The sequence below is a fragment of the Choloepus didactylus genome, chromosome 7, assembly GCF_015220235.1.
Source record: "Choloepus didactylus isolate mChoDid1 chromosome 7, mChoDid1.pri, whole genome shotgun sequence".
Lineage (NCBI taxonomy): Eukaryota > Metazoa > Chordata > Mammalia > Pilosa > Megalonychidae > Choloepus > Choloepus didactylus.
Window position 1 is genome coordinate 142305463 of NC_051313.1, and position 24831 is coordinate 142330293.

The window sequence follows — 24831 nt, forward strand, 5'->3', positions numbered from 1 at the left end:
CTCTATGAGTTTCTTTATTCTAATTATTTCTGTCAGTGAGCTCATACAGTACTAGTCCTTTTGTGTCTGGCTTATTTCATGCAGTAAGATGGCTTCAAGATTCATCCATGTTATTGTATGTATCAGAACTTCATTCCTTCTTTATGGCCTAATAATGTTCTGTTGTATATATATGACATTTTGTTTATTCATTCCTTGGTTGATGAACACATAGGTTGCTTCCATCTTTTGACAACTGTGAATAACGCCTCTATGAACATAGGTGTGAAAATATCTGAGTCCCTGCTTTCAATTCTTTTGGGTATATACCTGTAAGTATGATTGCTGGGTCATATGATAATTCTATTCTTAACTTTCTGAGGAACTGCCAAACCATCTTCCACAGTAGCTACATCATTTTATATTCAGACCAACAATGAATGAGTGTTCCTATTTCTCCACATCTGCTCTAATACTTATGATTTACTGTTGTTTTTTTGTTGTTGTTGTAGTTTTTTAAATTGTAGCCACCATTCTAGTAGGTGTGAAATGGTATCTTTGTAGATTTGAATTTTATTTCCTTAATTGCTAGTGATGAGCATCTTTTCATTTGCCTTTTGGCCATTTGCACATCTTCTTTGGGGAAATTTCTATACAAATATTTTACCCAGTTTTTACTTGGGTTGTGTGTCTTTTTATTGTAGAATTGTAAGATTTCTTTATATATCTGGATACTAAACCCTTATGAGATATTTGGTTTCCAAATATTTTCTCCCATACTGCAGGTTGTCTTTTTACTTTTATGATAAAGACCTTTGATGTAGAAAAGTTTTTAATTTTGATAAGCCTCATTTATTTTTTCTTTTGTTGCTCTGGTTTGGAGTGTAAAATCTAAGACACCATTGCCTAATATAAGGTCCTGAAGATGTTTCCTTGTGTTTTCTTCTAGAGGTTTTATAGTTCTGGTTCTTATATTTAGGTCTTTTATCCATTTTGAGTTGATTATTGTATATGTTGTAAGGTAGGTGTCCACCTTCATTCTTTTGCTTATGTATATCTAGTTTTCCCAGCACCATTTGTTGAAGAGACTATTCTTTCCCAATTGAATGGACTTGGCACCCTTGTCAAGAATCAGTTGGCTATAGATGTGAGTGTTAATTTCTGAACTCTCAGTTTTATTCCATTGGTCTGTATGTCTGTCCTTGTGCCAGTACCATGCTGTTTTGATTACCATGGCTTTGTAATAAGTTTAAGAGAGGGAAATATGAGTCTTTCAGCTTCGTTCTAATTTTCAAGATGACTTGGGCTATTTGGGGCTCCTTACCCTTCCATATAAATTGGGTGACTGGATTTTCCATTTCTACAAAGAAGGCTATTACAATATTGTTTGGAATTGCTGGAATCTGTAAATCGTTTTGGGTAGAATTGACATCTAAACAATATTTAGCTTTCTATTCCATGAACATGGAGTGTCCTTCCATTTATTCAGGTCGTCTTTTATTTCTTTTAGCAATACTTTAGGTTTTCTGCGTACAGGCCCTTTACATCCTTGTTTAGATTTAGTCCTCAATATTTGATTCTTTAAATTGCTATTGTAAATGGAGTTCTGTTAGAGTTGTAAAAAATTGAAAATTAAACTATGTGCTTGTTTCAAAACAATTCTTTTATTGAATAGTTCTCACCAGTAAATGTATTCATATTATAAAACTGAATGCATTTTGAAAATTGTTCCATGAATTTCAATCACAACTTTACAATTATCCAAGAGTTTCACATAATGAAATTAAGCTATAACAATTTGCCCAGCCATGTGTGTTGCATTGCCTATATTTTGAGCTTCTTAATAGTGTTTAGTCTAATCCCTTAACCCCTAAAAATTTACCCTATGAGAAAAAATATCTTCCATTCTCTGCCTTTCCCAGAATTTCAGTGACTTAAAACCTTAAATATGGAAAATTATAGGATTTGTACACTGTATTGGAATTAAAGAGGAAAGTGTGTGTGTATATATACATAGCTTTTTTTCCTGCCTCCCCCCCCCCCTTTGTTTAGAAGTAATGGAAATAGATTAGGTATTGAAACTATGGGTAAGACCAAAGTAAATGAAGAAAGGGGACTTACATGGACTGATACAGGAGGGGACAATGTTAGTAGAGGCTAAGATTAAGTGGGAAAAGTGGAAGATATGCTGAGGACAGCAAACAGACCAGCCCGGCTAGAGTGAAGTTGCTATCTAAGGGTCTGGTTGGAGACAAGGCTGGAAGAGTGCTTTGAACCAACTGGACAAAGTCTTTGGTAGAAGCTTATGATGCCCTACAGCATAAAGTTCTTTCCTACCTGATAGAATTATTTTGTCTTGTATGGCTTGACTCTGTATAGGCTCATTTTTAAATATGATAGGGTCATTATATCTTCAGTTTGCGAGCAACATTAGAGGAACTTTGCACAGTGTCCCTAATTATGATAATACCATATGCTTGCATAATACTTTTCAACTTAACAACTTTCCCAGCAAAACTCGGTTGCATGTTATTTAGTTAGTAGCTTAATTATTATCTTTGTTTACTTTTTTATTATCTATCTGTTTTAGTTTCCTAGGCTGCTCAAGCAAATACCATGAAATGGATTGGCTTAAACAATGGGAGTTTATTAGCTTATCGTTTTGAGGCTAAAAGAAAGTCCAAATCAAGGCATCATAAGGTGATGCTTTCTCTCCTAGGAATGTGGTGTTCTGGGACTGCTGCTGGCTATTCTTGATCTTAACTTATCATGTGGCAAGGCAAGGCAAGGCACATGGCGGCATCTCCAGGTCTCTCCCTTCTCTTCCAGGTTCTGTCGATGTCCAGCCTCTTTCCTATGGCTTTCTCTCTCTGTCTGAATTTCACTCTGCTTATAAAGGTCCTACTACGTGGGTTCATACACAAACAAGAATGGATTAAGTTTAAGAACGTATTTTTCTGGCGTACATACAGCTTCAAGCCACCACACTCTCTCATTACAATATAAGCTCTCGAAGGGCAAGAGCTTTGTTTTTCTGATTACTGTAATTTCAGCACTAGATTAGTGACTGCATATAGTAGACACTCAGAAAATACTTGTCAAATAAATTAACAGATATGTGAAATAGCTATAATTATTATCGTTTTATGTATGAGGAAATTGAGACTCAGATTTTTTTATTCAGAGTCAAATAGCTAGAAAGTGTTGGATTAGAGATTCAAGCCCACTTTATACCTATGTCTCATCTTCTACACCATTGCTTGATCTGTTTTACCAAATGACTTTCCTGGTACCCATAGCTAAGGAGTAATTATCTGGTTTCTTCTTGAATACATTGTTTGACAGTTCTTTTCATAAAAAGTTACCATCGTGAATTTTTCCTAAAATGTGTTACAGTTTGAAAAACTGGCGAAGAGAGATTCTGAATTGTTTAAATCTATTTTAACAGTGTTTTCTATATAATACTGTTTTCTTAGAATTTATCTGTTCAAAAATATTCATGAAATGATAAAAAAGAATTCATGAATAAGTGTTCATTTACTTGTTCCTTTGCTAGGCATTGTTCTAGGTGCTTGGAATGCATCCATGAACAAACTAAACAAAGATTCATGCTTACTTTCTAGTGGAGAGGAATCAGACAATAAACTGTAAACATAATAAACAAGAACATTAAATATCATGTTAGAAGGTTTTATAAGAGATGTGGGTAAAATATATAGCAGAGTAAGAGGGACCAGGCATGCTGGGGAGGGGGGTGGGGAGAGTACAGAATTTAAGTGTGATCACGGATTCTTTGTTGAATGCAAAGTTATTGGAGATGTATTCCTTGAAACATTTTTTTTTTCAGAGAAAGCTCAGTTAAAGAGTGACATTATTTTCAAGGCTTTAGTTTTGTTCTGTTATCTTTTTTTTATTTTGTGGGGTTTCTGCACAAGAACAATTTTGTGAAATAAGTTGTTTAGTGGTGACTGAAAATAAGATGTAAACTACCTTGAGGAAAACAAGGTCAAGCCCCTGAATTGGGCTAAAAAGATACATACATATATTTTATGTGTGTATATATGTATCTTTTTTGGGGGGATATATATTTTTAAACTTCAATTCTAGATTTTCTCTCTCTAGCAACTCAGTTCAGCAGGTTATTCCTTGGTGCAGTTCTTTAAACAGAATATACTAGCTTTGGGGAAATGTGGTTAAAAAAAAAAAGGCAAAAAGAACATAAAATTTAACTGTCAGTTTAGCCATTTGGAAAACCCAATAGTTAATGCAGGTTGTTTTTTTTTAAAAAAACAAACAAACAAACAAACAAAAAACCTATGGTTTTCATAGAAGAATTTCATCAGTATTTATTCTTCCTTTCCTGAGTCAGCCTGAAATGATATTTATTAACAAGTTTCCAAATTACTCTCATGAACAAAGTGCTAAAGAAGGCCGGCTTGCCAGAAGCAGAGATACCTTGAACACTCTGTATATTTTGTAATCACTTGAAGGATATTTAGGTTTTTTTTTTTCATTGTGAAAATGTATGTGACATCTGCAATTAAATCCCAAGATGTTCTCATGATCTTGTCCATACAATAGAAAAAAACAAGGATTTAATCCTAGATTTGTGTTGCCCTATAGAGGCCCTATTCCATTCTCATCCACTTTTTAATATTTTGGATGTAGAGACCTTTTATCCAAATGTTAAAAAGATATGAAAATTACTTTTGGCAGCTTTTAGGAGAATGAATGAGTAGTATGGGAAAGCTTTTCTCATGACGTTGTAGTTCTTTCACAGACAAAACCTCAACCTTGTGAAGGAGGCAAGTGGTCACATATAATAAACCCTACAATGCAGGTGGCAATAAAAGAAAAAGTAACTTCACTAACACTTGTCTGTGGCAAACTAAAAACCAGAGCACAGGTCTTCTGACTTCTAGTGCATTGTTCTTTACAAGAGGAATACATCTTTGGTTTTGCTATAATGATGTGGAGAGTTCTGAGTAGACAACTAGAACAATGAGACAAAAGGGGAATGTCCAGTGCATAAGTGGAAACTTGCTATAAGATAGAGGTGGCATTACAAATCAGTGTGAAAAGGATTGTTTAAGAAATGGTTTGGGGATGAATGGCCTTCCATATAGGACAAAATGAAATGAGATCTCTCTCATATAATATACAAAAATAAATTCTGCATATTTTAAAAACCTTAAGAAAAATGAAGCTTTAAAACTTTTATAAGATAGAGGTTATGGTAGGAAAAAATTTCTTAAAACTAAAAAAACACAAATGAAAACACCACTGCATTCCCCGTTATAATTTTTTTTAAAGGCATCACCATTGAAATAAGCATGGATTAAAAAAGGGATGTTTCTCCTGTGTGACATCCCTCCCTTTAGATCATCCAAATATGATAGCAGCTTTACATTTGGTTTGACAGTGGGAGATATAAGGATATGGCAGCATGTCACTGAATTGGGATTTGAAAATGCAGACTGCTGAATGAATGAGCAAATGAATGAACAATTGTCTTTTAGGCTTCTATTCAGTATACAGCCCTGCACAGATGTTTACAAATATATCATTTAATATTCACAACAATACTGTGAAGTTAGGATTATTATTCTCATTTTATACATAAGGAAGATGTTGCTTAAAGAAAGTGTTTTGCCATAGGTTACACAGCTAGTTAGTTGCAGAGCAAAGACTAGAACTTGTGTAAAACCCTCATTCTTTGCAGTGAACCACACTGAACGCCATGCTACCTCTTTTTTTTTTAATGCAAACTTTTCTGCATCCTTTATTGGGTGATTATCTTGTAGATTCTTTGAATCATCTTTTTCAGACTCAAACATTGAATTATTTTCATTGAGATTTTATAAAAATGCATGAATGTCAGAGTTACAAATCCTAAAAATCAAAGGACACTATTGAAAATTTAGGATTTTAATTAAGTATATGTTTCATAAAAAAATTTTACCAAATAAAATATGCCCCATATTAAATAATTTTAAAGATACATAATTACTTTAAATATAATGCTTTCAATCTAGTTTATCCATTATCATGAATCCTTTTGGTTCCTGGGCGTGCTTTTGTTTCACCCCTTAAACCTGATGTAGGAAATGATGGTCCCATAGGGAGGGGCAAAAATAAAGGATAGAAGGGAAACCCAGTCTTAGTTATCACTGATGATGCTGAGAGGCATTCAGCATCACGGATGTGTTATTCAGACATAAATGAAAAAAAAAATAAGCTATTATGAGCAAACTTCATGAAGTTTTTTACATAACAGGTATTCCATATCACGAAAATTTAACTTCTAGAAAGCTACACCTAAGTTACTTAACTACTTCTGAGTCCTTTAATACTAAATCAATATCAGCTTCCAATTTCCACTCATTAAAATATTTCTTTATTGTGTTCCTACTTTTCAAGGTGCTAGCATTTACGTACAGTAGGAATGATTTTCTGGGGCTTCAGGCTCTGGACAAAACACTTCATTTTTAGGTAGCTGCTGTAAGGAATTCCACATATAGAAATGTTTCCTTTGATCTGGGGAATACTATCTGCTATACTGGTTAAATTGTCAGCAAGTGTCCATCCTGTGGGTCGCAAAGCCATAATCTGATCATATTTCCCACCACACTTCTTCATATGACTCTGTAAACCCTTAAAATTAATTTGCATCATCGGGAGGTGAGCCAATGCACTGCACATGTCTGCAGTGATGAAGGAATTAACTTCTGGTGTATTGAGACACTGCAGTGTTATATGCTTTTCTTGGCACAGGCCCACTTTAGAACCCAAAACATCAGCAATAGCTAGGAAGACTTTCTCTTTTCCAATGGAGTGAGTGCCACAGACAACAAGAGTATGTGGGTTTAGAGTTACAACCTCAAAGGCAGTGTTGATGGCAAATGAATAACCTCTTGCTGAGATGGAAAGGAGTATCTGGGCTGCAATATGTCATATGTAAGTAAAGCATGTGGACTTTCTGGCCCCCGAGAAGGGAGCGTTCCATAGTAGGATCTGCTCTGAAGTTTCCAGCGTGTAGTATGACGGTTCCATTAGGAAGATAAAAAAGTGTTGTGACAGCACCTGGACAGTGATTGGCATCAAGCAAAACAACTTTGATACCATTCACTATACATTCAGTGCCTACTGGTAATGGATGGATATATTGTTCTTGCACATGAAGCTTGTTTTTCAACAAATTGCCAGTTATCTCACTACAGTAAACTGGGAATGTAAAATTTTTAGATGATCCAGCATAATGATCAGAATGAAAATGCGTGAGAAAATATGCTGAGCAACCTACAACCAATCCGTATTGAAAGGCATCAACTGTAAAGCCAGTTCCAGGTATTTGCTTATAGAATGGACATGTCTTTTATCTTAATCCTCCTGCATTAGAAGACTCTGGAATTTTTGTACTCCCTTTCTGCAGCCCCTTCCAGCTGATTTTATGAAGACTTGATCTTTACTTAAACTGACTGTTCCAGATTCTGTATTGTTAATAAGGTAATCTGACTTCTGAAGTGCTCCTTCCTGTAGTGAATTTAACTTTTTGAGTCGCTTTCTTTGATGCTGTGCCCTCTCACTAGAAAGCTCCACAGAAAGCCATTTCTCATTTGTATTCATTGCATCAAATTCTAAATTACTTAAAGAGTTTTCTGCTTTTCTCTCACACTGCTGGGACCTCTTTTCATTAGGACTTAGAACTGGATTTAAGTTCATCCCTTTTAAAGGGCTTTCCTTCTGCAATTTCTCTTCTTTTCTCTTGGGTGGTGGTCCAAAATACTCACCTATATCCATTTGTTTCATTACTTTAATAAAAGGATGTTTTGCATTACACTTAGGAGCAGATGGCAATATATTCAAAGACTTAGCAGCAGTAGGTGTATTAGAAAGATTTTCTGTATTTAAAACAGAAACTTTACTGGCTAGCATACCATCTTATGCCTTTCTGCAGAAATGTACAGAATTAGTATTATTCTTATCATTGAAGTTAGTTGATAGTTCTGTAATTTTACTTGGGTTGGATGAGAAAAAAAGATGATACTGCCTCTTTTAATGATAGCCTTAAGTGACCTCCCCACACACATACCAGACACGGGACTGGCTAAAAATAATCACCACATGAGTGAGGGGTAAAAAGGTATAGCATTCCTCCAAGCAATGGTCATCAGGCATTTACTAACTATATGAATTTGGGCAAGTTGCTTTACTTCTCTAAGCCTCACTTTCCTTATCTGTCAAAGAGATGAAAATACCTCTCTTATAGGGCAGTTGAGAAAATTAAATGAGATAATAGTATGTAATGTGTCTGGTGCAGTGATTGTTATCTTGTAAACATTCTAACTATCATCTATAGTTTCTATAATGAAATCAATGAGAAAGAGTTAATTCTGAATCAAGAGCTCCTTAATATATTGTTTTAAAATGAAAAAAAAAGTACCCTAAGAAAAAAAAGCATGCTTGATGGCATCCGTGGGTAGCTAATGAGGGAGAATTTAATCTTTTTCTTTTTATAAACCAATCAGTAAGTTAAAAAGAGAAAAAGAAAACCTACAACCATTTTTACAACTTGGAGGTATTTTACTGTTGTGGTTGAGATAGTTATTTTGGACTGAAAGCCATTCAATGAAAGACCAGGCTGTTTGTTTACAACTCCTTCTGGTCAACCGTAAAATCTCTTTTTGTGGGCCAAACCAAAGAGTCAGATGAATAGAAAGTTAAACCCAGGGATAGCTTATCTTAGCAGCCCTAGGAGGTGAGCATGCAGTGTTCCAGGACAAGGACCTATTTTAATCTATTATGGCATTAAAATGCTACTTCTAAAACTAAAGCCAGAAGCAAATCCCCAAAGAGGAAAGGACATCCTGTAAACAAGGCAACTCATACATAGTTATAAAGGAACTCTGTAGTAATTGTTTGCATGATGGTAGGGATGAGAAATCCACATGTCTATAAATCCACCCCACCCCACCCCCCAAAAAAAAGTCCAGAATAGACCCATTTGGAGGAATGGTGTCATGGGAAACATTTTCAGCTCAACACAGGTAAAAGGAATTGGTTATATCAACAGTAGTATGGTGTTCAGAGTAAGAGAGGTAAAGTTCTGTACCCCAAACTGATCAAACATCTATTATATTCCTTTCTGAATGTCATATTTAAAAAGAGATGTTGACAAACTGGATTAGTTCCAGAAGATGGTGCTGAAGAAAGTGAGAGTCTAGAGCTTGTGTCATATATTTGGACATGTGTCCAATATCATCTATACATCCAACTAATGTTTGTGGATGGGAGGAAGGAAGGAAAATTCAGACAAAATAGTTAGAGAAGAGGGAAGGGGTGAGAGGGGAATGAGACAAGTTGAATTAACTGCAGCTACTTAGCTAGTAAAGTAGAAGCCTTGATGTAAAATGATGCCCATCTTCAAATATCTGAAGAGCTCTCACGTGAAAGACAAATAATATTAGTTTTGTGTGACTCCAGAAAAAAGAACTAGGATTGATACGTAACAATTGAATGGCAAAAAAATTTTATCACAAAATATGGAAAAGATTTCTAAAAATAAGAAACATTTAAAAAATGAGCTAGGCTACCTGTGCCAATTTGAATGTATTGTGTCCCCTCAAACACCATGTTCCTTAATGTAATCTTGTGGGCAGACGTATTAGTGTTGATTGGATTGGAATCCTTCGATTGACTGTTTCCATGGAGATGTGACTCAGTCAACTGTGGGTGAAACGTTTGATTAAATTATTTCCAAGGAGATATGGGACCTGCCCATTCAGGGTGGGTATTGATTTAATCACTGGAGCCCTATCAAAGAGCTCACAAACAGAAGGACCTCAGAACAGCTAGGAGTGACATTTTGGAGATCAGTTGAGAAAGACATTTTGGAAGCAGCTGTTGCAAGCAGACTTTTGCTGGTGCTTTGGAGATGCTGGCCCAGAGTTTGCTGTGGAGAAGCTGGGAGAGGACAGAATGCCCCAAGAGCAATGTTTTGGGGAATGCATGGAAACTGGGAGAGGAGCCTGAGCACAACCTGGGATTGGTGGATGCCAGCCACTTGCCTTCCCAGCTGACAGTTTTCTGGATTCCATTGGTCTTCCTTTGGTGAAGGTATACTTGTGTTGATGTCTTCATTTGGACATTTCCATGGCCTACAGACAGTAAATTTGTAACCAAATAAACACCCTTTATAAAAGCCAATCAATTTCTGGTATTTTGCATGACAGCAGCATCAGGAAACTGGAACACTACCTTTCAAAGTAGTGTGAAGTCTGTTACTGGAGTTTTTCAGGTAAAGGTGGGTGAATATCTTTCAGAATTTTATGAGAACCAGTAAGCTGTTCCATTATTCCTGTGAGGTTTAAAATATCCCTCCTTTCAAAGAGAGTTCATTTGTCTTCACATCAAAAATTCTGGACTGTGTAGAGCTAATTCTTATGCTGTTATAGCACTATGTGATGGAAAAGGAATCCTTGTAAATAACATCTCAATTTTTACTGTAATTATATTTTAAAAGGTATTTTTCATAAAACGCAGCCAAGTAAATTTAAGAAATGGAGTATTTACACCAAAAAACTTTTCAAATATCATTTTACCTAAACATAATGAATTTTTATGTAAGGAAAGAGTTATTTTGTTAGATATATAGTATTAATACTCCAGATAGCTATGATAAAGCCAAATGAAGAGATCAGGATGCACATTTACAAATTGGCCATTCATCCTGTTATTTATTCCGTTTTTCAAACATTGGATACATATAATGCTAGAGGACCATTTATGTGAGTTAAGAGTGTAGCCAAAGAGTTACTTCTAATGATCATGCTGGAATTACACATGAATAAAAGCATAAAGGGATGTTTATTTTACTGATTCCAATATATAGTTGTGGTCTCTGGTTGACCAAGATTGTGGTGTAAGATGCCCCATGGTGCTCTTCTCCCACAGAATTGTTGAACAGCTAGCAAAAACTAGCAGAGAGCCATCTTCCTCAACATTCTGGATAACAGTTCAAGTGTTGCAGTAACTAGGAGAGGGTCAATCAAGAAAAAGCAGCTTTAAAAATGGTAGGACCATAAGTTTTACCCTTGGGAAGACGGTCGCTGCAAAGGAGAGGCTAGGCCTCCCTATGGTTGTGCCTAAGAGCCTCCTCCCGAATGCCTCTTTGTTGCTCAGATGTGGCCCTCTCTCTCTGGCTAAGCCAACTTGAAAGGTGAAATCACTGCCCTCCCCTCTATGTGGGATCAGACACCCAGGGGAGTGAATCTCCCTGGCAATGTGTAATATGACTCCCGGGGAGGAAAGTAGACCTGGCATCATGGGACAGAGAACATCTTCTTGACCAAAAGGGGGATGTGAAAGGAAATGAAATAAGCTTCAGTGGCAGAGAGATTCCAAAACGAGCCGAGAGATCACTCTGGTGGGCACTCTTACGCACACTTTAGACAACTCTTTTTAGGTTCCAAAGAATTGGGGTAGCTGGTGGTGGATACCTGAAACTATCAAACTACAACCCAGAACCCATGAATCTCAAAGACAGTTGTATAAAAATGTAGCTTATGAGGGGTGACAGTGGGATTGGAAAAGCCATAAGGACCACACTCCACTTTGTCTAGTTTATGGATGGAGGAGTAGAAAAATAGGGGAAGGAAACAAACAGACAAAAGTACCCAATGTTCTTTTTTACTTCAATTGCTCTTTTTCACTCTAATTATTATTCTTGTTATTTTTGTGTGTGTGCTAATGAAGGTGTCAGGGATTGATTTAGGTGATGAATGTACAACTATGTAATGGTACTGTAAACAATCGAAAGTACAATTTGTTTTGTATGACTGCGTGGTATGTGAATATATCTCAATAAAATGAAGATTAAAAAAAAAGACTGTAACTGTGTAGCCAAATAAACCCCCTTTTTATTTAAAAAAAAAAAATGGTAGGAGAAGCTCATGCACCTTTGCTGGTCCCTACTCTCCTCCCCATGAACAGCATATTGTGGACCCAGCCTGTGCTCACTCTGTGGATCCCCAGCCCTGTTCTGGAGGGAGCAAAGTAACCCCTATGCACACACTGTTGTACCTGTATATTGGTGCCAGTCTATTGGGGTGAGAGCCTGAAAGACTAAACCAGGAAACTCATCTCAGCTCTGCCCTCCCAGAATTTGCCCTGCAGGCAGAAGCAGCTTATGGATGGCTAAAGCAGTGTAAGAAGCAATTAAGTCAAAGTTGTCTAGGGCAAAGAATTTCTGCTTTAAGTAATCCAATAGAGCACCCAGGAGGAGAAGAAAATTTATTTCATAGGGAGTGGAGGGGCATTTGAATTTCTGTAAATAGAGGAATTCCTAAGGCTGTGAGCAAGCAAGCCCAGGACAAGGCATAGGCTCAGAAAAAACAAAGAGGACTCTGTACTTTGCACTCACCTTGGCTGATCTTCTTGACAGGAGGGCTGAACACTGAGATAGAGCAATAGCCAATGCAAAGCCAATTTGCAAAGACCGTGAAAGGTATTTTTTGCATCGATTTGTTTTGTTACCTCCTGACACTCAAGGAAATCTCTGTCATAATACCAGGGGGATATAAACTTATAGAACAAGACAGCTCAGGGACTAAATCCCAGAGTTAACACTTTAAAATATTAAAATGTACAGTGTGTAACAAAAGATTAAAAGGCAAAGAAATAGGAAAAGATGGTCCATCCAAAGGAACCAGATAAGAATCCATGAAGGACAGATTTTGGACGTACTGGGCAAAGACTTTAAAAAAATGATCCTCAATATGCTCAAGGAGATAAGGGCAACATGGAGAAAGAATTAAAGGATATCACAAAAAATGAATGAAAAATATGAAAATATCAATAAAGAGACATTTTTAAAAGAAATCAAATGAAAATACTGGAGTTGAAGACCACAAAACTGAAATTAAAAATTCCCTGGAGAATTTCAACAGCAGATTGGAGCTTGCAGAATAAAGAATCAGTGACTCAAAGACAAGACAATTGAAATAATTCAGACTGAGCAGCAGAAAGGAAAAAGAATTTTAAAAAATAAACACAGCCTAAAATACCTGTGGGATGCCATCAGGTGTGCCAGTATAACGTGATTGGAGTCCCAGAAGGAGAAGAAAGAGAGAAAGAAGGAGAAGGAATATTCAAAGAAATAATTTTACAAAATATATAAATATTCTCATTCAAGAAGCCCAATGAAACCCAAACAGGATAAACTTGAAGAGATACACACCCAGGGGAGTGATGTCATCAACATGATGATGTAAATAGCTACTGAAAACTTCTCTCCAGAGATTCAACCAAAAAAAGGACAATTCTGAATTGTTTGAAACTCCCAGCCTACTCTAAGACACTTGCTAATCAGATTATCAAATGTCAAAGACAAAGAGAGAATTCTGAAAACAGCAAGAGAAAAGCAATCCATCGCATACAAGGGAAGCTCAATGAGACTAAGTGCAGATCTCTCAGCAGAAAACATGGAGCAAGAAGGCAGTGGTATGATGTATTCAAGATACTGAAAGAGAAAAATTGCCAACCAAGAATCCTATATCCAGCAAAGCTGTCCTTCAAAAATGAGGGAGAGTTTAAAATATTTTGAGATAAACAGACATGGAGAGAGTTCATGAACAGAAGACCTTGTCTACAGGAAATACTAAAGAGGGTGCTACAGACAGACAGGAAAAGACAAGAGAGAGAGGTTTGAAAAAGAGTGGAGAAATGAAGATACCAGGAAATAGAAAGAGGGTAGAGATCAGGCATTTGATGCTGAAGGAGTATAGAATGTTCAACAGGATTTATTGTATAGATACAGAAATGGATAGCATAATACTCTGTGATGATAGCACAATATTGTAAGTACACGGAACAAAGATGATGTGAGTACAGTTGAAAGAGGAAGGTTAGGGGTATGTATGACACCGGAAGGAAAGATAGAAGATAAAGACTGGGACTGTATAACTTAGTGAAACCTAGAGTAGTCAATGATTGTGATTAAATGTACAAATATAAGAATGTTTTTACATGAGGGAGAACAAATGAATGTCAACTTTGCAAGGTGTTGAAAATGGGATGGTATTGGGGAAAAAACACAATGCAAACTAGAGTCTGTAGTTAAAGTTAACATTGTAATATGCTTCACTAATTATAACAAAGGTAATATGCCAAAGCTAAGTGTCTATAAGACGGGGATATAAGGGAGGGGTATGGGATTCTTGGCGTTGGTGGTGTTGTCTGTCCTTTGCATTGTATTTTATTTTATTTTTCTATTTATTTTTGGCATAATTTTTTTTTCTTTTTCTTTTTTTCTTTTTTCTTCTCTTCCTCTTTCTTTTGCAGAAGAAATGGGAATGTCCTTACATAGATTGTGGTGGTGAATGTATAACTGTGTGATTATACCAGAACCACTGATTGTTTACTTAGCAGGGAATGTATGGTATGTGAATAAAACTGTTCAAAAAATAAACAGGGACACAAGTGCTGGAGAGAGGGATGTACCTAATCACTGTTGGTGGGAAAGTAGAATGGTGCAACCCATCTGGAAGGCAGTGTGGGGTTCCACAGGAAGCTAAGAATGGGATTGCCATATGGTCCTGCAACCCTGTTATTGGGTACATACTTGGAAGAACTGAGAACAGTGACACAAATGGACATTTGCACAGTGGGATTTATGGTATCAGTATTCTTGATTCACAATGGGTGGAGGTGGCCTAGGGGTACATCGACTGATGAACAGAATGGCAATCTTCAGTGTATACATACAACAGAATATTGAGCAATGGCAAGAAGGAATGAAGCTGTGAAGTATGCAACTAGGTAAATGGACCCTGAGGACAGTATGTTGAGGGAAATAAACCAGAAATGACAAGACAAACATTACAATATGTACTAACTATAATGGTCAAGCTCTGACAATTGAGTCCGAGAGCATAGTTATCAGAGGAAGGCTTATGCTATAGGTTCCTAGATTGTAAGCTCTTACAGTAGTTACATCTATTCCTGAGTTATAAGGGCTATTTCTAAATTCTGAAATGCTGAGCTCTTGTGTATAACCTGGTCAGTCCCTGTAACTTCAGGTATATGTGTGACATGACACCTGAGACTCAGAGCCAGAGTCCGGCAGCTATGACTGTCAGCATTACCCTGTACAGCAAATGTTAAGGAGTCTGAAAATGAGATCAGACTTCAATCAGAGATATGAATGAAATGGACTTGGTTAGGACTAAGGTAAATCAGACTAAAGGGGAAAGGATGATATTGATTGTGTTTTAAAACTTCAACTTCTATGTGAGACCAAAGGAGGAGATATTTATTTGGTACAAAATCTGTATTTTCTGTAGCACACTATATAATTTAACTTGTATGGTCAGTTTATTCAAACAACATAATTACGTGGAACCTTGAATAGGGAATGAGATCTGATTGCTTTGTACGGGTTAGTGTGAAGCCCCAATATATCCCAGAGTAATCTGGGCAGAGAGTTAACATGCATTTGCAAAATCCCCTTGAGGGACTGGGGAAAAATGTGGAAATATTAAACTTCCCCACCTGGGGAATTACTGATATTCTCATAAGCATTAGGAACTACCAATTTAGAAGGCCAAGTCCTCAAAATTGGGGCTTGCCCTTATGAAGCTTGTTACTGCAAAGGAGAGGCTAAGCTTACTTATAATGGCATCTAGGAGTCACCCACAGAGAACCTCTTTTGTTGCTCAGATGTGGCCTCTCTCTCCAAGACAACTCGGCAGGTAAACTCACTGCCCTCCCCCCTACATGGGACATGACTCCCAGGGGTGAGAATCTCCCTGGCAATGTGGGACATGCCTCCCAGGGATGAACCTGGACCCAGAATTGTGGGATTGAGAAAGCCTTCTGGACCAAAAGGGGGAAGAAATATGAAACAAAATAAAAAAAGTTTCAGTGGCTGAGAAATTTCAAATGGAGTCGAGAGGTCATTCTGGAGGTTGTTCTTAGGCATTATAAAGATGTCCCTTTTTAGTTTTTAGTGTATTGGAATAGCTAGAAGGAAATACCTGAAACAGTTGATCTGCTACCCAGTCGCCTTCGTTCTTGAAGGCGATCGCATAACTATATAGTTTACACTGTGGGACTATGGGATTATGAAAACCTTGTGGCCCATGCTCCCTTTCACCAGTGTATGGGCAGATGAGTAGAAAAATGGGGACAAAAAGTAAATGAATAAAAGGAGGGATAGAATAGATGGGATGTTTTGGGTGTTCTGTTTTACTTTAATTTTTATTCTTATTCTTATTGTGTGTTTTTTGTGGTAATGAAAATGTTCAAAAATTAATTGTCATGAATGCACAACTATAAAATGGTACTGTGAACAATTGTACACTTTGGATGATTGTATGGTATTTGAATATATCTCAATAAAATTTAACTTAGAAATTTAATTAAATTTAATTTTAAAAAGATACACACCTAGACATGTACTAGTCATACTGCTAAATGCCAAGTACAAGGAGAAATTCTGAAATCTGCAGAAAAGGAGTCCCAATAACAACAGTAAGTGCCAAAATCTCATCAGAAACCATGGAAACAAGAAGGCAGTGGGATGAGATATTTAAAATGCTAAAGAAAACAATTGCCAACTAAGAATTTTCTATTTGGCAAGACTGCCTTTCAAAAATGAGGGAGGTAATACATTTCCAGATAAACAAAAACTGAGGAAGTTCTTCACTGCAAGAAATGCACTACATTCAACGTTAAAGGGAGTTCTTCAGGCTGAAAGGAAAGATACTAAATGGTGGAATGAAGTGGCATCAAGAAATAAAGACCTCCGGTACAGGTCACCATATGGTAAATTATAAATGCCAGAACTATAGTATCGTATTTTTTAGTATATAATACCACTTTTAACTTTTTTGGGTTCTAAAATGCAAATGCAAAATTCTGCTACCATCATCACCATCTATTACCAAAACATTTCCAATGTTCCAAATAGGAGCTCTGTACATTTTAAGCCTTAACTTATCATTCCCCCACCTTGTCCCCTGGTAACCTATATTCTAGATTCTGACTCTATGAGCTGCTTATTCTAACTATTTCATATCAGTGAGATCATACAATATCTGTCCTTTTGTGTCTGGCTTATTTCACTCAATATGATGTCTTCAAGGTTTATCCATGTTGTTTGTATCAGGACTTCATTCCTTTTTATGGCTTAATTATATTCCATTGTATGTATATACCACATTTTGTTTATCAATTCATTGATTGATGGATACTTGGGTTGCTTCCATCTTTTGACAATTGTAAATAATAATGTAATTAACAGCACTGAAATATATATCTGAATGTGGTTAAAAGTGGAAATGTTGGGCTTTATATAGAAATAGAATAACATTTTTTAAAAAAGCCTATGGAACTACACTATACAGTGAACCATAAGTTAAGCCAAGGCCTAAAGTTAATAGTACAATTATAAAAATTTGCTTTAATCAGTTTTAACAAATGTTCCACTCCAAAGCAAGGTGTTAATTATAGGGTAGTATATGGGAATCCTGTATTTTATGCATGATTGTTCTGTAAACCCAAAACTTCTCTAATAAAAATGAAAAATAAAAATAATAAATGCTTAATTGGTAGAATTTCTTATAGAGGTGATGGAAAAGCTTTGGTAATGGATTATGGTGATGGTGGCACAATATTGTGAATATCATTGACACCTCTGAATTGAATAATTGAACGTGGGTAATAGTGGAAATTTTAGGTTGTCTGTATAATAGTAGAGTAAAAGTTAAAAAGAATAGGGCCATACAATACAAGCCATGAACCCTAATGTAAACTATGTTAATAGTAGAATTATAATAATATTATTTTATAAATTGTTAACAAAGTCACCACACTAATGCAAAGTCTTAATAATGGGGGGTGGTATATGGGAACTCTGTTGTGCATTATTTTTCCATAAACCTACAATTTCTCTAATAAAAAATAATTAAAAATCTCGTTAGACATCTTGAGGCATATCAGTGTTTTATGAACACTTGCCTGTATAATCTTTCCATCTATGTAAATGACACTCAACAGCTGCTAATTCTGTCATCATAAAAAGGAAAACTTTTTAAAATATTATGTCATTGAGGTTGAAGGCTACAAAGCTTGTTGGTGCCAGAGTCAATATAAGAACTTGGGTCTCTTAATTCATATCCCAGTGCTCACTACATTATTATAGTTATGATTAGCTTTATAGAGAAGCATAAGGGGCTCAATGAATGGGCATTCCCTATAAGAAAGTCTATCAAATTGGGAAAACACATTTTGGTTATTTGAGATTTTTAATTTGTATTACATTGAGTACACTGCATTCTAACATCATTCTGCAAAGCACAAGCAAGCTTTAAACTCTTTAAGGTCTTATTTTGGGTTTGATATGAATGCATGTTTTCTTCTTAAAGTTTATGCTAAGCTGAAGTAACCCTTGCTGTCATGGGGTTAAATAGCTTTCTCTGTGAATATATTTAAGTTACTCCTATATTAGAGCATTCTAGGGACTGAAGGAATAGTAAGATAGAATGAACAATTAGGTGGAAAATCAGACTACTCCTTATTCCCGTTCTTCAAAGGGAAGCATTAGGAAAAAAAATAGCAATGTAAGGTTTTCCTTTCTGATTGTTACCAACTGCTACCTTCTTAAGTCTCTTAGTAGACTCAAGACTCCTATAGTAATGAGACAATGGACATGAAAAAAATACTAATAAGCAGCTTTGGTTTTCCCACAACTTCTGGTTTGTCAAGTGAAACAAAAGAGGCTCTTTATTTAAGAATCAGTTTCTTGGTGGCTGTCCCAGATGCCTGTAATATAACACTTCATCCCTAAACCCAGGGTTAACGTATGAGTCAGCTTACCCCGCCTGTTACAGCCAAGAAGGATCACAAAGGATTTCCCACCACATGCTGCCCAGCTATGTCCTGGCGGCCCAGCCCAGAGCACTGCCTGGCCTTTTTGTCCAACTTGCTGCTGGCTAAGGGGGCCTTTCACATTTTCAATCACTGGGCTATTTTAAAAGCTATACAAATGAATTGGCCAGACTTGCTCCTTTATAGAAACAGAACTCACGTTCTAACATCCCCCTCTTTAACTCTTCTAATATATCTAGACCCAATATCTATTTTTAAATGATCAAGCCAGTAAACTTCCTTTAAGTCTTTACTTCTCTGGAGACTCATTTTGGGCACCACTGGAGAAACAACTGGAACCATTGATCAGGCAGTGATCACTAGTGAAGTGGAAGCCAGGCTGTCACAGCTGCAGCTCTCGCAGTTACTGCCTCCCCTCCCCCCACACTGTCCTGAAAGCATGACTGCATCAAATATCTTCTTAAAGAAAAGTCAGGGATGTTTCTGAACACCCCTCCCCCTTCCCAGAGTCACCACTCATTAGTGTTTCTGAATTTATCCTTTTTCTTTTACAGGTTGGGAGGGAAAAGAGTATAACTCTTTCATAGCTGCATTAACTACAGTAGTTAACATTCTCAATAATGATACAGTTCTAAAAAGAATCCATTTTTTTTTCTTTTGTAACTGTCCCTTTAGGACATTTAATAGTCTACAGAGGAAGTAAAAATTGTACTGATTCCCTAATCTCAATCTGTTGTCTTGCAAAATACATGTTATTGATGAGTCAGACAAGCTCAATAAAACATGGTATGTCACAGCAATTTGCCCATTAGGAAAGAGTAAACTAAGAGTTCTATGTATGGCAGGCAGGTAAAGATTATCTGATTATCTAGCATCAAAATAATTTTTGAGTACTGAAAGTTTAAAACTAGTTGAAGACTTCTGTCAGAAAATATTTTAAAATAACACTTAGTGTACTTTTTTGTTTATTTTATAGAAATCAAGTAGTTGCTAATAGACAAGAGAATAGATTAACGTACCCACTTTTTAAAGAACATTTGTTAATATTCTCTTTTTTGTATGACTTAGAATGGTTGTGCCTTTCTGACTCCGTTTTGGTTTTTGATACATTTATAACAGTTTCAAATAATCATTTATTCTTTTTATTTTTTTTCATTTATTCATTTTTAAACCTTATTTCCATCCTATTAATTTACATTGAAGATAAGCAATCAAAAGAGACCTTGTTTGCATGCAGTTGAACTTAAAAACTGTTGAATGAATGAAATGACTGAAGTAACCAAACTTACTAAACAGAAATTAATTTAAAAGCCTGCATACTTCAGTCTCAGTGGTTTATTTCAGTTCTATCGCCTTGGTTCATTTCCAAATTATGCTCCAGTCCTGTGACATTGGCTCCATTTATGAAGCTAGAAATATATTGATTTAGTTACTATTTACTTTATTATGTGTTTTGTATCATTATTTCCAGTAGTAGCTTTAAAATATTTATATGGTGAAAGAGCAGGGCAGCTATCTGATTGGAAGTGCAGGAGTCAAGGGTGGGGGCTGAAGGGGAGGGCTTGAAGCTGCTACTACTTAGCAGTTTCAAGAAAATTGAGAAAATATCAGCTGTCCTTTTCAAAGAATGGTGGTGAAGGGTAGTGGCTGCCAGAAATTAATAGAGGATGCCGAAGCCCCTCCAGAATCTTTTCTTTGTGCCATTGCACAATGCCATTTCTGCCTAGACTTTTGCAACGCCAATGAAATCTTTGCTTTCCAAGGAAAAAAACTATCTCTTCTCTCCGAACTTACTGAGACATAGACACAGAAAAAAAGATGCGTAACAGTTTCTCTCAAATGTGGAGGTGGGAAATCAAAGCAAATTTGTCCCTTGAGTTTAAAAATCTCATCACGCTTTTCCTCCCTTTAACTACGTTACTTCTCTGTAACGCCATTTTAGGATAAATGTACATCAAAAGTAGTGGTCTGCAGTAGGCCTATTAATAGGAGAAATAAAATGACTGTGTTTACTTAAGGAACTTTTTACACTACAAAAGGCTTTCAGTTCAATTTAATAGGAATTATTTATCAATGAGAAAAAGGATAGTAATAGTTCATAAAAGTGCTCATTTATCAGCATTTGAAACAATAGCTTAATAAAAACCCAGGGAGAAGAATGTGTGATACAATGCTGAGAAAAAAAGGGGGGGGGTGGGGTGGTCAGAGTCTTACATGTCCATAATTTTCTTTATTTTGACACAATATTGTGGCAAAAGCAGAGGGCTAGAGCCACACATGGTATATAGCTTGTAATAAATCATTCTGTCCTCTGCCTCTTATCATCTATAAAACAGATAATATTTGTCACCTATTCCCCGCCCCCCCCCAGAGTTTCATGTTTTAGCCATCAGACTTATGTTCTGGGGGACCACATTGGGCTGATGATTGACTGTTGACTTAACTTAACCAAAATGAATTAAGGTGATATCTGTTCCAGGAGATGCTCAAAATAACATGAGATTCAAATAGCTAAAATTAGTTTGTAAGACTCTAACAAGGCAAAGTGGGGTGTCCTCACATCTCAGTCTGCATTTGGCCTTTTGATTATTTATTTTCCACTTAAAGTCTGTTAATGATGCTCAATGTGATTTGACATTTCCTGCATTAAAACACTAAGGGAAAGTTATGATTTTCCTTTACTTCCTAGAAAAGACTTTGCACATTGGAGTGTGGATAGCTGTCAATTTAGAATGATAACATATTGACATACAAAAAAGTGTATGATAAAGGTTTTAGTCAGGCAGGTAAAGAATCTGGATTGCACAAAAAATCCCTATATTGGTTGGTTTTGGAGCTTGAAAGAAGGAAAATATAAAACAATATATCCATATGACTCATGGATTGTCTCTTGCTTAGTATGAGTAGTAAAAGAACACATCTTTTGACTTTACCTTAAATATACTGAAATTTTATAGACATGATTGTTGGTTAAGAAATTAGAAATAAAACCTGGCCCTTGGTTTTTCCAAGAAATTATTAAAAGCTTCCCTTTGTTTTCATATTCAAAGAGATACCACTTGTACATTCAGAATGGGCCAACCTGCTTCCCCTCTGGTCAGTACTTCATAACCAGAGCACATACAACAGAATCTCCTTTTATTGCTGTTGTTAATTGTGAAAGAGCTTTATTCTTCTCCATGTCCCCAAGTTCAGAAACTGGTCCAGTTCCAAGGTGTCCTGAATGCAGATATCTGGCTTTGGATTAAATCTCCAAGGAGTTTTATATTTACTCACCACTTTCTGTAGAAGCAGACATTGGAATAATCATTAAAATATCTTGAATTGCAACCTTAACAGCATTATTTGCTATTTTGTTTCTCATATATTCAATATTGAATCACTGAATGACTTTATTTCCTAATTGTGAAATTGAAACTCTTGTTTCTTTTCTCTAGCACATTTCATTTTATTCACTTGAAATTAAGACAAGTTAAATAATATCTTTATTTATTAGAGAAACTGAGTTTATAGAAAAATCATGCATCAAATATGGAGTTCCCGTATACCACCTTATTATTAATACCTTGCATTGGTGTGGTACATTTGTTATAATTGATGAAAGCACATTTTTATAACTGTAGAATTAACTGTAGTCCGTGGTTTAACTTTGGGTTCACAGTTTGTGTTGTGCAGTTCCATTGATTTTTTTAAAGTTTTTATTCTGCTATGTGTATAACATAAAATTTCCGCTTTCAACCACATTCAAATATATAATTCAGTCCTGTTAATTATATTCAAAATATTATGCCACCATCACCACCATTCATTACCAAAATTTTCTGTCATCCCAAATAGAAACTCTGTACATTTTAAGCATTAACTCCCTATTCCCTAACCCCACCCCATCCCCAGGTAACCCATATTCTAGATTCTGATTCTATGAGGTTGATTATTCTAATTGCTATATATCAGTGAGATCGCACAATATTTGTTCTTTTGAGTCAGGCTAATTTCACTTAACATGATGTCCTCAAGGTTCATACATGTTGTCACACGTATCAGAAATTCATTCCTTTTTACAGCTGAATAATATTCCATTATGTCAATACACAATATTTTGTTTCTTCATTCATAGTTGATGGACACTTGGGTTGCCTCCATCATTTGGCAATTGTGAATACGTCTCTATGAATATTGGTGTGAAAATATCTGATAAAGCCCCTGCTTTCAATTCTTTTGGGTATATACTTAGTAGTGGGATTTTTGGGACATATGGTGATACTATGTTTAACTGTCTGTGGAACCATCAAACTGTCTTCCACAGTGGCTGCACCATTTTACATTCTGTCCAGAAATGAATAAGTGTTTCTATTTCTCCACATCCTCTCCAACACATGTAACTTTCTGTATTTTTTTTAAATGGTAACCATTCTAGTGGGTGTGAAAAGGTAACTCATGGTTTTGATTTGCAATTTCTAAGGCTATTGATGTTGTGTGTCTTTTCATGTTATTTCTGGCCCTGTGTATATCTTCTTTGGAGAAATGTCTATGCAAGTCTTTTGCCGAATTTTGATTGGGTTGTTTATCTTTCTATTGTTGATTTGAAGGATTTCTTTATAAATTGTGGATATTAAACCCTTATCAAATATATGCTTTCCAAATATTTTCCCCATTGTGTATGTTATCATTTTACTTTTATGATAAAATCCTTCAATGCACAAAAGTTTGTAATTTGGATGAGGTCTAATTTTATCTCTTTTGTTGTTTCTTGTTCTTTGGATATAAAGTCTAAGAAACCATTGCTTAACACAAGGTCCTGAAGCTGATTTCCTACATTTTCTTCTAGGAGTTTTGTATTGCTGGTTCTAATATTTAGGTCTTTGATCATTTCTGAGTTGATTTTTTGTATGTGGTGTGAGGTAGGTGTCCACCTTCATTCTTTTGCAAATGGAGAGCGAGTTTTCCCACAATCATTTGTTGAACAGACTCTTCTTTCCCCATCAAGTGGTTTTTGCACCCTTGTCAGAATCACTTTGCCATATATTTGGGTGTTAATTTCTGAACTCCGAATTCAATTCCATTGGTCTATATGCCTGCCTTGGACCAGTATCATGCTGTTTTGATTACCGTAGCTGTGTTAATACTTTTTAAGATTAGGAAGTGTTAGTCCTCCAATTTTGTTCTTTGTTAACATGGATTTGGCTACTTGGGCCCTCTTCCTTTTCCATATAAATTTTTTTTAAATTCATTTTTTTTTTCATTTTTATTGAGATTGTTCAGATACCATACAATTATCCAAAGATCCAAAGTGTACAATCACTTGCCCCTGGGTACCCTCATACAGCTGTGCATCCATCACACTTAATTTTTGTTCAATTTTTAGAAACTTTTCATTACTCCAGACAAGAAATAAAGTGAAAGATGAAAAGAGAAAAAAAGAAAAGGAAACTCTAAACCTCCCCTATCCCTAACCAACCCCCCTCAATTGTTGACTCCTAGTATTGATATAGTACGTTTGTTACTGTTTATGAAAAAATGTTGAAATACTACTAACTGTAGTATATAGTTTGTAATAGGTATATAGTTCTTCCCTATATGCCCCTCTATTATTAACTTCTAATTGTATTGTCATACATTTGTTCTGGTTCATGAAGTGATTTCTGGTATTTGTACAGTTGATCATGGACATTGCCCACCATAGGATTCACTTTTATACATTTCCATCTTTTGACCTCCAGCTTTCCTTCTGGTGACATATATGACTCTGAGCTTCCCCTTTCCACCTCATTCACACACCATTTGGCACTGTTAGTTATTCTCACATCTTGCTACCAACACCCCTGTTCATTTCCAAACATTTAAGTTCATCCTAATTGAACATTCTGCTCATACTAAGCAAGAGCATCTACATTTCTTCCACAAGGCAGGAGGGAGAGTCATAGAAGGTAGAGAGGCAAAAGAAAGAGGAAACAAAAAAATGAC

At 36.0% G+C, this 24831-nt stretch overlaps 1 protein-coding gene and 1 pseudogene across 1 annotated transcript in view; one reads left to right on the forward strand and one right to left on the reverse strand.

The window, feature by feature from the left end:
• The window catches only part of ELOVL2 (ELOVL fatty acid elongase 2), an 81863-nt gene that overhangs the window by 7099 nt on the left and 49933 nt on the right, over nucleotides 1-24831 (forward strand). The gene's annotated exons all lie outside the window — the stretch shown is intronic.
• On the reverse strand, nucleotides 6303-8157 carry LOC119539633 (annotated as a pseudogene).